Source organism: Callithrix jacchus, chromosome 4 (genome assembly GCF_049354715.1).
Source record: "Callithrix jacchus isolate 240 chromosome 4, calJac240_pri, whole genome shotgun sequence".
Taxonomy (NCBI): domain Eukaryota; kingdom Metazoa; phylum Chordata; class Mammalia; order Primates; family Cebidae; genus Callithrix; species Callithrix jacchus.
In genome coordinates, this window is record NC_133505.1 from 74,697,910 (window position 1) to 74,711,998 (window position 14,089).

Here is a 14,089-nt window from a genome sequence, read left to right on the forward strand (position 1 = left end):
TTCTAACTTAATATTTATATTAACTAAAAAGGCAAAACAGACCCTTTACACAAATTAAAAATAGGTCTTTACAACTGACATGCAATTTACCATTCATTGTTAAATTTTAATCTTTTTCCAGTGTGTTGTTAAGTAAAATGGTATTTGGGGCTGGCTGCTGCCGTGTAGATGTATACACACATATTAGATACTATAGTGTTTTTTAAAAACATATATGCGCAAATGCTTTTATTTTACAGTGGAGAAAAATGGATAAAATCTAGGTATGTGTGCATCATTGATCTCTGGAATGGCATTCTACAATGTATGTTACACTGCTGGAAATTTAGTGGATTTAGTGCTGGACCTGATGAGAAGTCATCAGCAAATGTCTAGAGTAGAGGCCAAGAAAAGACAGCTTTCATCTCTCTTAGGGGGAATATGAAAGAATGCTACAAAGGATCTTAGAGGACTCTGCTACATTCTAGTTGTTGAGGAAATAAAAGACCTTGGACATGAATTCATGGGAGTTCTAATTAATTTAGTTGACATCAATGTCCTCATCTGGACCTTGGAAGAGCCTGACCATTCTCTCCTCAAGGCACTGGCCTTCTTGGGATTTGTCCTTTGAAAAATGCCCATCTGTTAAGCCTCAAGGAAAATCTACAGGTCATTAGGGAGTTACAGAAACGAGTTTCAATTCTGAAAAGATGGAATCCAAGCTATTAATTCAGATAATGAAAGGTATTCCTGGATTCAGGGTTCACAGGAGGTTTGTAAAAAACATTCCAAGAGAGTCAGTTACATTTTTTATCAAATACAATATTGTACAGTGTAAGATAAGCATTAATAAGGAGGAAATCCCAAATCAGGACCCCAAACTGAAGGCTTTGACAAATGTTCAGTTTAAAGTCCTATAACTAAGCCACCAACCCAGCCCAACAATTTATTACATATCTTGACGCTGGTTCTGAGAGCTTACGGAATAGACTGTCAAGACATTGAAGTCAAGAAGCCTCTAACAAAACTGACGGGCATGGTGGTACACACCTGTAATCTCAGCTACTCTGGGGGCTGAGCTGGAGGATTGCTTGAGCCCAGGAGTAAGTGAGCTGTGATTGTGCCAGTGCACCCAGTCTAGACTGGGTGACAAAGCAAGATGTTGTCTCTTAAAACAAAAACAAATTAACACTTATTAAAGACTTACTGTTTGTCAGGCACTCTTCTAAGCATTTATACATATTAAGTTACTCAAGGTGTTTAATCCTCATAGCAGATCTCCTGATCCCATTTTACCTGTGAGGGAATTGATACATTCAGTTACACAACTATTTTGTAAAGGAACCAACCTTCACCAGTTAGTTGCCCAGCTCCAGTGCCCAGGCTTTTGGTCAGTATATTGTGTTTTTCTAGCTTTTGCCAGGAAAAAATGTATCTAATTAGGAAGCCAGATACCCTGTGAGCACATTAGAGTTCCTGGCTTTTACTGACACTTTGAGTGAGGGATGCTGTGCTGGATCTTTTATTGGCTTCTCCAGATCCATTTTATCCTGTTGGATGCCTCAGCAGGCTCCCCTGCTGTCCTGAGATCAGGAGGCAAGAAAAGAAGGGTAAGTTATTCTTTTCCACCATCTCCACACCCCACTCACCATGACCTTGAAGGTCACCTACTTCTCTCTACTGAAGGCCTCAGGTGTTGTAAGTTTTAATGACCACTTCTTTGTACCTTCATGCCTGGGGTGGTAATGACTGGTGTGGTCCTCAATCTCTGAGATTCTACCACTCCTGCTGTTTCTCTTATATATGGCCCCCTCCTTGGTAAAGAGTTTCCTCTGTTTAGCCATTTTCATCAGGTCCCTGCAAGAACCCAGCCAGATGCAGGTGCCTCTTGATGAATGGAGTGCCAGCAGCCCATTGCTCTTTCTATTCACCATTTGTGAGGCAGCAGTGCAGAGACACAGCATCTAAGTGCTTATCTTTACTAGAGGGTTGTGTTGATGCTCTTTCTTGACTGGATCTCCTGGCTCTCAGGACCATCTGAGTTCTCCAACACATAAGACCTTGCCTTGTATAAGGTGGCACAGCAAGGTGACAACTATCCTCATTTGTTCACTTATTTATTAATTAATGCAAAAATATTTTCTGAGAACTTACTATGTGTTGGGCATTGTGCTGTGTGCTGGGGATACAGCCATGAACAGGATAGATTAGAGCCCTGCTCTCATGAAGCCTACAATTTAGTGGGCAGAGACAGAAAATAATAAGCCTAATAATTTTGATAACTGCAATGAAGAATATGTCAGGATAGTGCTTACAGAAAACAATCCGCTGCTGGGTGAGGCAATGCTGCTTTCAATAGGGTGGTAAGGAAAGGCTTCTTTGAAGAGGCAACAACATGATCAAAAGGATGTAGTCATGTGAAGAGCTGGAGACAGAAACCATCCCAAGCAAAGGGACAGCAAGTACAAGATCCACAAGGAAAAGTGACGTTTTTGAGGAAAAGAAAGATGGCTAATGTGGCCCAAGCAAGATAAGTGATGAGGCGGGAGATGCGGGCAGGAGCAAGATCATGTAGGGCTCTTAATTCCATAATGATATCAAGTCTTTCACTCTAGGAAAATCTGAGATCCTCTACCATCAATTTTACATAAGAGGTGTGAAGAAATGCCCCCTGAAAGAACCCAACTAAGGGGAATGATCCAAGAGAAAGCCAGATGACTCTAAGCAGAAAAAATTAGGGTTTTTTTTTAATCCCCAAAGGCAGCAAAGATTTGTTTTTTGTTATGTTATAAACCAAAACTGACAATAGAGATTTGAAAGAATGAGAGCAATGGTTTCCTCCAAGAGTATCATCTCATAGTCCCCAGAATTCTATATGTGGCTCTGGCCATCTGGGATACAGAGAACTATACAACTCATGTCTCCCAAACTTTTTTTTTCTTTTTACATTTTTGATCTAAGAAGGTGGGACTTTTAATTTCAAATAAAATGTGTACTAAGAGATATTTTTTCTGTGTCTGGTTCTACATACAAACTTGCAATTTCTTTCTGATTTGATGTCTCAGTTGTGAACTCACTTTTCCTCTGCACAAATTTAGCATCCAAGATAAAGACCAGAAAGAGGAAGAATTTCTGGCTGACGTTCTGGTGTAAAGGAATAAGGATGTTGCCAAACTGAAAGTAGTTGACCAAAACCTAATGTGTACAGAAACTAGGATGGAAAATTTAAAAGCAAAAGTGGTCATGCATTGAAAGGGCCTATGGGGATTTCGCTACCTGCATGAATTTTTATTCACTTACTGATATCTTTAGGGTTGAGGAATGCCTGTCCCAATGGTCAAATATAGGTACTACTAGGAAAAATGAACAAATAGTGAGATTATTGGGTTGACATTTTAGATATTCAGGATATTTTAAGAGTTATTTCTTAAGGGTCTTCTATAAATACCATAGATATGTAGCTTAGCTGTCTCCATGGAAGTATCCTAGCAGTACTGTTAAATCTTAGTTCTAGGACCTTCAATTTTCTTCATCTTACCAATATTTTGTTACAGGAATATTTTTTCTTTTTGCCATTTGCTTTATTTCTAATCCATTTCCTATTTACAAATTTCCATTCTTCTTTTTTTATTATCACCAAAGAGTGATGAACTGTAGCCAGTGCTATTAAAGGGCATGATTTATTAAAGCTGCACAGTGTAATTTTGCATATGGAAACTCACTGCTGTAAGGAAGGTGGTTTATAGCTTCTTATAAATGGTAAACTAAAACATCATATAAGAAATCTTCTTCCCAATTAATTCTCTGTTTAGGAATTCTTCAATTTGGTATACTCTTTCCATCCTATCTAAGCTGCCCCTACCAAGATATGTAAGTACCAAAGGTTTCCCAACTTATTGTTATTTGATGTCTTTGATGTGCACATCAATTTCTAGGGGACCCATTTGCTTGTGCCTGGGGTGGTGATTCACAAGGAAAGCTCAGCTGAGGTTGAAATAGGCACAGCCCCTTACAGACATTATTATTAATGAGCACATTATCAATCACTTAGCTCACATGCTAGCCAGGAGCAGTGGCTCCCACCTGTAATCCCAGCACTTTGGGAGGCCAAATTGGGTGGGTCACTTGAGGTCAAGAGTTTGAGACCAGCCTGGCCAAAATGGTGAAACCTCATCTCTACTAAAAACACAAAAATTAGCTAGGCATAGTGGCTTACTCCTGTAGTCCCAGCTATTTGGGAGGCTGAAGCAGGAGAATCACTTGAATCCAGGAGGCAGAGTTGCAGCAAGTGGAGATTGCACCACTGCACTCCATCCTAGGTGGCAGAGTGAGACTCCATGTCAAAAAATAAAATAAATTAACAGAAAACCTCCCATTCTGTGGTTTGTCACTCTCTGTTTCTCAGCTCTTCATACCTTTTTTGCTGTTTTCTCTCTTTACTACTCATCATATCTTTTAATAGTTCTGTTCACAATCCCTATAAAGCCTGGCCAACTAGTTGACATTTTTAGGTAACCTGATTCATGTATTTAGCAGGTAATGTAGCTTAGTAGATTTAGTGAGCCTGTATTTCATTGTTACTGGAAGGAAGGAAGAAAAGGGGAATCTAAATGCCAAAATTTTATCTTGGTTAAAAATTTATTTAAATAAATTATTGAAATGTTGTTTGAAGTCACAAATATAATTAGAGAGGACTTAATAACATTTTAGTTACTTTGTTGAAAAGTACTCATCCCTAAAATTTCATTCATTTATTCATCTGTGAAGTAAATTCAACAAATTGTAAATGGTAACAGCAAAGATACAGTTTTGAACTATTCTTAACTATTTCTGCTAAAAATAGTTAAGAATATTAACAACAGAGAAGGGGGAAGATGGTGCTATAGGAGCAACTCAGGATTGCAGCTCCCAGTGAAAGCACAGAGGGTGAGTGGATGCTGCATTTCCAGATGGATCTTTACTGCCCACAGACCAGGAAATTCCGAGGTGTAGGAGCCCCATGGGACACCAGCACAGCTGTTTTGGCTGGTGCAGCCATTTCGGCCGGCGCTGCAGCGCAGTGACACTCCATACAAAATACACTGGTCTGGTTGCCCTGTTAAACCAGCAATATGAGATTTGGGAAGGCAGATTAGCACATTCATCTGATTAAATGGGACTTAAAGAGAAAGCCCGGCCAGGAGATTCCTGGGCAGTGAAGTTTGAGCTGGTGCAGTGGGTCGCTGCACAGCAAATCACACAGATCCTGGAGCCCTTTCAGCAGGCAACTGAAACACCTGGGAGAGAGTCAACCATTCAACTTAAAAAAAAAACAAAAGGGCTCTGAGGCAGAGAGCCAGGTGATCATTTTCGGTGGGTCCCACCCCCACAAAAACAAAACAGCAATTGGAAATGCTCAGGGTTGAGAGTTTCACAGCAAGCACAGCTCAACCCAGGATGGTGCAGCTCAGTGGAGGAGGGACGTCTGCCATTACTGAGGCATTCTGCCCCTACAGAGGTACTCTCCCATTGCTGACACAGCCTCCCATTGCTGAGGTAACCTGCCATAACAGAGAGACTCCGCCAATACAAAGGCAAGCCACCATCACCATGGCAGTTCTAACCACACCCATATAAACAGGACTACAGGGAATTACACTTGGCAGCAGGGCGGAGCCCATGGCAACAGGGCAGAGCCCACAACAGCAGGGCAGAGCCCACAGCAGCAGGGCAGAGCTCATGGCAGCAGCACGGAGCCTTGGCAGGCAGGTAGTGACTAGACCGCCCCTTGCTGGGCAGGACAGTGCAATTGATACTCATAAATAAAGCCCTAACTCCCCGAGACAGAGCACCTAAGGAGAAAAAGTTACTTTATGAGTTCTGCTGCAGCAGACTTAAACGTACCTGCCTAGCAGTCCTGAATGAACAATGGAGCTCTTCAGCTCCTATAAAGTACAGACTGTCTCCTCAAGCAGCTCCCTGACCCCTGTATATCCAAAGAGTCACCTCACAAAGGACTGATCAGACTGACATTTGGTGGGCATCATTCTGGGACAAAGATAGCAGAAGAAGAAACTGGTAGCATCCCTCACTGTTCTGCAGCTGCTACAGGTGTACCCCAGGCAAGCCAGGCCTGGAGCAGACCTCAGCAGTTCTATAGCAGAAGGGCTAGACTGTTAGAAGGAAAACTAAGAAAAAGAAATACTTCATCATCAACAATCTGGGCGTCCACTCAGACACCCAATCAAAAAGTCAGCAACTACTCAGATGACAGGTGGATAAATCCACAGAGATGGGAAGAAACTGGCGCAAAAAGGAGGAAAACACCTGAAAATGAAACACCTTGCCTCCTACAAGGGACCACAATCCCTCACCAGCAAGGGAACAAAGCTGGACGGAAAATGAGTGTGATGAAATGTCAGAATCAGACTTCAGAAGGTGGGTAATGAGAAACTTCAGTGAGCTAAAAGAACATGTTCTAACTCAATGCAAAGAAACTAAGAAACTTAAAAAAATATTTGAGGAAATGATAACAAAAATGGACAACTTAGAGAGGAATATGAGTGAATTGGTGGTGCTATAAAACAGAACACGAGAACTTCGTGAAACATGCACAAGTTTCAACAGCTGAATTGACCAAGCAGAAGAAAGGATATCAAATATTGAAAATCAACTCAATGAAATAAAATGAGAAACCAAGATTAGAGAAAAAAGTACAAAAAGGCATGAACAAAGTCTCCAAGAAATGTGGGACTATGTGAAAAGACCTAATCTACGTTTGATAGGTGTACCTGAATGTGACGAAGAGAATGAAGCCAAGCTGGAAAATACTCTTCAGGATATTATCCAGGAAAATTTTCCCAACCTAGCAAGACAGGCAAATATTCAAGTCCAGGAAATAGAGAGAACACCACAAAGAAATTCCACAAGAAGAGCGACCCCAAGGCACATAATTGTCAGATTTACCAGGGTTGAAGTGAAGGAGAAAATGCTAAGGGCAGCCAGAGAGAAAGGTCAGGTCACCTGCAAAGGGAAGCCCATCGGACTCACAGCAGATCTCTCGGCAGAAACCCTACAGACTTCTGCCAAGAGAAGAGAGTGGGGCCAATATTCAACATCCTTAAAGAAAAAAACTTTCAACCCAGAAGTTCATATCCAGCAAAACTGAGCTTCATAATTGAAGGAAAAATAAAATCCTTTGCGAACAAGCAAGTACTCAGAGATTTTGTCACCACCAGGCCTGCTTTACAAGAGCTCTTGAAAGAGGCCCTACACATAGAAAGGAACAACCAGTACCAGCCATTCCAAAAACATACCAAATGTTAAAAAGCATCAACAAAATAAAGAATCTGCATCAACTAACAGGCAAAACAGCAAGCTAGCATCAAAATGGCAGTATCAAATTCACACATAACAATATTAATCTTAAATGTAAATGGACTAAATGCACCAATCAAAAGACACAGACTGACAAATTGGATAAAAAGCCAAAACCCATCGGTGTGCTGTATTCAGAAAACCCATCTCACATACAAAGATACACAAGGCTCAAAATAAGGGATGGAGGAAGATTTACCAAGCAAACAGAGAGCAAAAAAAAGCAGGAGTTGCAATTCTCGTCTCTGATAAAATAGACTTTAAAGCAACAAAGATCAAAAGAGACAAAGTAGGACATTACATAATGGTAAAAGAATCAATACAACAAGAAGAGCTAACGATCCTAAATATATATGGACCCAATACAAGACCACCCAGATATATAAGGCAAGTTCTTAAAGACTTACAAAGAGACTTAGACTCCCACACAATAATAGTGGGAGACTTTAACACTCCACTGTCAATATTAGACAGATCAACCAGACAGAAAATTAACAAGGGTATCCAGGACTTGAACACAAACCTGGAACAAGCAAACCTGATAGATATTTACAGAACTCTCCACCCAAAATCCACAGAATATACATTCTTCTCAGCACCACATCAACCTTCTCTAAAATTGACCACATAATTGGAAGTAAATCACTCCTCAGCAAATGCAAAACAATGGAAATTATAATAAACAGTCTCTCAGACCATAGTGCAATCAAGTTAGAACTCAGAATTCAGAAACTAACTCATAACCACACAGATTCATGGAAACTGCACAACTGGCTCTTGAATGTTGACTGGATCAACAATGAAATAAAGAAGTTCTTCAAAACCAATGAGAATGAAGACAAAACATACCAGAATCTCTGCGACACATTTAAAGCAGTCTCTAGAGGAAAATATATAGCAATAAGTGCCCACATGAGAAGAGTGGAGAGATCCAGAATTGACACCCTATTGTCAAAATTGAAAGAGCTAGAGGAGCAAGATCAAAAAAACTCCAAACCTAGCAGAAGACAAGAAATAACTAGGATCAAAGCAGAACTGAAAAAGATAGAGACACAAAAAAACCCTTCAAATAATCAATAAATCCGAGAGCTTGTTTTTTGAAAAGATCAACAAAATAGACCACTAGCCAGATCGATAAAAAAAGAAAAGAGAATAACAAAATAGATGCAATAAAAAATGATAAAGGAGAAATTACCACAGATTCCACAGACATTCAAACCATCATCAGAGAATATTAAAAACAACTCCTTGCACACAAACTAGTAAACCTGGAAAAAATGGATAAATTCCTGGACATTTGTGTCCTCCCAAGCCTAAACCAGGAGGAAGCCAAAACTATGAATAGACCAATAACAAGGACTGAAGTTGAGGCAGCAATTAAGAGCCTACCACACAAAATAAGCCCAGGTCCAGATGAGTTCACAGCCAAATTCTTCCAGACACACAAAGAGAATCTGTTACCATTCCTTCTGAAACTACTCCAAATAATTCAAAAAGAGAGAATCCTTCCCAAATCATTTTATGAGACCATCATCATCCTGATATCAAAACCCAGCAGAGACTCAACAAGAAAAGAAAACTTCAGGCCAATATCTGTAATGAACATAGATGCAAAAATCATCAATAAAATACTGGCAAGCTGATTGCAACAGCACACCAAAAAACTTATCCACCATGACCAAGTAGGATTCATCCCAGGGATGCAAGGCTGGTTCAACATACACAACTCTATCAATGTAATTCACCACATAAACAGAACCAAAAACAAAAACCACATGATTATCTCAATTGATGCAGAGAAAGCCTTTGACAAAATTCAACAGCCCTTTATGCTAAAAACCCTCAATAAACTCGGTATTGATAGAACGTAACTCAAAATAATAAAAGCTATTTATGACAAACCAACAGCCAATATCATACTGAATGGGCAAAAACTGGAAGCATTCCCTTTGGAATCTGGCACTAGACAAGGATGCCCTCTCTCACCACTCCTATTCAATATAGTACTGGAAGTCCTAGCCAGAGCAATCAGGCAAGAAAAAGAAATAAAGGGTATTCAAATAGGAAAGGAGGAAGTCAAGTTGTCTCTATTTGCAGATGACATAATTGTATATCTAGAAGACCCCATCATCTCAGCCCAAAAACTCCTGAAACTGATAAGCAACTTCAGCAAAGTCTCAGGATACAAAATCAATGTGCAAAAATCACAAGCATTTGTCTACACCAATAACAGACTTAAAGAGAGCCAAATCAAGAATGAACTGCCATTCACAATTGCTACAAAGAGAATAAAATACCTAGGATACAACTAACAAGGAACGTAAAGGACCTCTTCAAGGAGAACTACAAAGCACTGCTCAACAAAACAAGAGAGGACACAAAGAGATGGAGAAACATTCCATGTTCATGGTTAGGAACAATCAATATCATGAAAATGGCCATACTGCCCAAAGTTATTTACAGACTGAACGCTATCCCCATCAGGCTACCAATGACCTCCTTCACAGAACTGGAAAAAAACACCTTAAACTTAATATGGGACCAAAAGAGAGCCCACATAGCCAAGTCAATTCTAAGCAAAAAGAACACAGCAGGAGGCATCACACTACCGAACTTCAAAGTATACTACAAGGCTACAGTAATCAAAACAGCATGGTACTGGTACCAAAACAGACTTATAGACCAATGGAATAGAACAGAGGCATCAGAGGCAACACAACATACCTACTACCTATAATCTTTGAAAAACCTGACAAAAACAAGCAATGGGGAAAGGATTCCCTGATTAATAAATGGTGTTGGGAAAACTGGCTAGCCATGTGCAGAAAGCAGAAACACGACCCCTTCCTGACACCTTACACCAAAATTAACTCCAGATGGATTAAAGACTTAAACATAAGACCTGGCACCATAAAAACTCTAGAAGAAAATCTAGGCCAAACCATTCAGGACATAGGAGTAGGCAAGGACTTCATGAACAAAACACCAAAAGCATTGGCAACAAAAGCCAAAAAAGACAAACGGGACCTAATCAAACTCCACAGCTTCTGCATGGCAAAAGAAACAGTCATTAGAGTGAATCGGCAACCAACAGAATAGGAAAAAATTTTTGCAGTTTACCCATCTGACAAAGGGCTAATATCCAGAATTTACAAAGAACTAAAATACATTTACAAGAACAAAACAAACAAGCTCATTCAAAAGTGGGCAAAAAATATGAACAGACACTTTACAAAAGAAGACATACATGAGGCCAACAAATATATGAAAAAATGCTCATCATCACTGGTCATCAGAGAAATGCAAATCAAAACCACATTGAGATACCATCTCATGCCAGTTAGAATGGCGATCATTAAAAAATCTGGAGACAACAGATGCTGGAGAGGATGTGGAGAAAAAGAAACACTTTTACACTGCTGGTGGGAGTGTAAAGTAGTTCAACCATTGTGGAAGACAGTGTGGTGATTCCTCAAGGACCTAGAAATAGAAATTCCATTTGACCCAGCAATCCCATTACTGGGTATATATCCAAAGGACTATAAATCGTTCTACTATAAGGACACATGCACACGAATGTTCATTGCAGCACTGTTTACAATAGCAAAGACCTGGAATCAACCCAAATGCCCATCGATGATAGACTGGACTGGGAAAATGTGGCACATATACACCATGGAATATTATGCAGCAATCAAAAACGATGAGTTCGTGTTCTTTGTAGGGACATGGATGAATCTGGAGAACAGCATTCTCAGCAAACTGACACAAGAACAGAAAATGAAATACCGCATGTTCTCACTTATAGGCGGGTGATGAACAGTGAGAACACATGGAGACAGGGAGGGTAGCACTACACACTGGCGTCTATTTGGGGGAATAGGGGAGGGACAGTGGCGGTGGAGCTGGGGAGGGATAGTAGAAGGAGAAATGCCAGATGTGGGTGAAGGGGAGGAAGACAGCAAATCACACTGCCATGTGTGTACCTATGCAACTATCTTGCATGTCCTGCACATATACCCCGAAACTTAAAATGCAATTAAAAGGAAAAAACAGAATATTAACAACAGAGGTTATTAAGAAGTTAAATTAACAACAGAAGTTAAGTTACTAAGTCAAGTTAAGAAAATTAACGACAGAAGTAAGGTTAGACTAAAGACACCTTAAACACCAAACTGGGTTTGGAAACAATAGACAAATGTTTCCTTTTCTTATATGTCTGGCTAAATTCCTTATATGTGGAATTTATTTTAATAGCAAGAACCACCTGTATAAGACCAGGCCATCAATTTCATTTCATGTAAGTCACTGGAGAGGAACATGCAACCCTGATTAATTTAGTTTCTTTGCTCCAAGTTAAACACTTAAAAACAAAGTGGTTTAAGTGAACAAATAGAATATTCCGCTGGTTTTATGAGATAAGCTGGAAATTTAATAAAATAAACCCATATCCATTTTGAAGAAAAGTCAAGTAAGTGGACATTTCGCAGGTATAGAGGAGGTTTTTATTCGTGGTAACTTGAGGACATCGACTGAGAATAATCTAGTTTTCAAAATAAGTCAACCTTCATTACTTAAAGGGTATTTTTTAGAATACAGAATTCAAAAATGATCATAATAAATGATAATATTAATAGAACTTATTGGAAGTCACAGGATGCTGATTGTCCTGCAGATAAGTAGCCCTGCCTTAGATGGAGTTGGAAAATTTAAGGGAAACACAGCAAAAAGCATATTGTTTCTTCAAGGGGAACCATCTTTTTCAAAACATTGAAATGTTAATATAAGGTTGAAGAATTGTCATGTTATGCAGATGTGGATTTCTCAAAAGTAAATACTCAAAAACTATAGAGAGCTACATCTCAATTCTTGCCTTTAAAATATGTATATGACTGTGAAATTGTTCAAAGACCATTTCAACAGAAACACAGAGCTCCATCAGTTAAATTCAAGGTAGTATGAGTAAACAGAAAAACATAATGTGGATCATCAAAAAACTTTTTTTTTTTTACTACAGTGTTTTGTTCATACTAAAACAGACAAACCTGCCGGAGCTCAGAGATAAGCATAACCCAGAAATAGATTTTTTGCAATAAAATTTTAGAAAAGGTATAAAATCTATTCTCAAGAAGATAAAAAGGGACAGGACATCTATTAAACAAGAACATTTCAGGATAAAATAAAAATAAAATAGACCCAATAAAATTGTTGAAGCATCCAAGAGCTGTTATTATAGGAATCTGTTAGATGATGGTGTGGAAAGTGTGTGGAAATTGAAGTGTGAAATACTTAGATTAAAACTGATTTGGTTATTTATTCATTATATGATCATGAGAAAATCCATCAACCTCTAGAGTAAAATTTCTTCATATGTAAAATGAGGTTAATGGTACATTCCAGGCTGGTCAGAAATATTCCATTGTTCAACCCTGGAAAATATAAAGTAGATGGTGGCCTCGAGTCAAATAACACAAAAGACTGAAGTCCTACCATAAAAAAAATCTGTAATATACCTGTTCCTAGCCACTTCAAGCATGTTAATTTCACTTGAAACCATAAAAATGCAGACTTTATGACAAAACACTGAATCAGCAAATAGAAGATGAAAGTGACAATCATATTCTGGTCACTGAAGGAATAAATATAAATACTAAAACATTTGCAAAGAATGACAAGGAGGGTAAATCATACAAATGCCTACAAATAACAGCATTCTGAAGAATACAGAATGAACAGATGTTAGGATTATTGATAAAAAGATAAATCAGGAAAAAGTTATAAAATGCAGTTAAGATTAAAAATAGGCATCACCAGGAGAACGATCCAAGATGGTTGATCGCTAACATCTCGAGATTGCAGCTCCCAGTGAAAGCGCAGAGAACGAAAGGACGCCACACTTCAGACAAATTTTGGTCACTCACAGAGCAGAAGATTCCCAGTGGAGGAGCCACACGGGTTGCCAGTGCAACCCTTGTTGCCGGCACAGTAGTTTTGCCAGCACCTTGGTGCGGCAGCTCTTGGTGCAGAGTAAACAAGACTGGTTCCCCTTCTGACTGAGGTTTGGAGTTCTGGGAAGGCAGAGTCACCTATTACGAACTCAACAAGGAAACCAGACTGGAGATTCCGGGCAGAAAAGCACCATTAGTCTTAACGCCGCTGTTTTGGCCGGCACAGAGGGTTGCTCATATTTCAGCCCTGGGAATTAACAACTTGGATGTCCACTCAGAGACCTAATTTGAAAGTTGGTAATTACAAAGATGACAGGTGGACAAATTTAGAATGATGGGAAGAAACCAATGTAAAAAGGCTGAGAATACTCAAAATTAAAATGCCTCTCCCTCTACAGAGGATCACAGTTCCTCGTTAACAAGGGAACAAGACTTGATGGAGAAGGAGCGCATCCCATTAACAGAATCAGGCTTCAGAAGATGGATAATAAGAAACTTCTGTGAGTTAAAGGAAGATGTTGTAGCCCAATGTAAAGAAACTAAGAACTTTGAAAAAAGGTTTGACAAAATCCTAATGAGAATAGACAACTTAGAGAGGAATATAAGTGAATTAATGGAACTGAAGACTACAATACAGGAACTCCGAGAAGTATGCACAGGTTTAAACACTCAAATTGTTCAAGCAGAAGAAAGGATATCAGAGGTCAAAGTCCAACTTAATGAAATAAAACAAGAAGACAAGATTAGAAAAAAAAGAATAAAAAGGAATGAGCAAAGTCTCCAAGAAATATGGGACTATGTGAAAA

General features: G+C 39.2%; 1 long non-coding RNA gene across 1 annotated transcript in view; it reads right to left on the bottom strand.

Moving 5' to 3' along the window:
* Positions 1-14,089, bottom strand: part of LOC108591219 (uncharacterized) — a 57,809-nt gene that overhangs the window by 14,988 nt on the left and 28,732 nt on the right. The window contains exon 2 of the long non-coding RNA XR_001911075.4: positions 1,187-1,275. This is a non-coding gene — a long non-coding RNA (uncharacterized LOC108591219). The remainder of the gene's footprint in view (positions 1-1,186; positions 1,276-14,089) is intronic.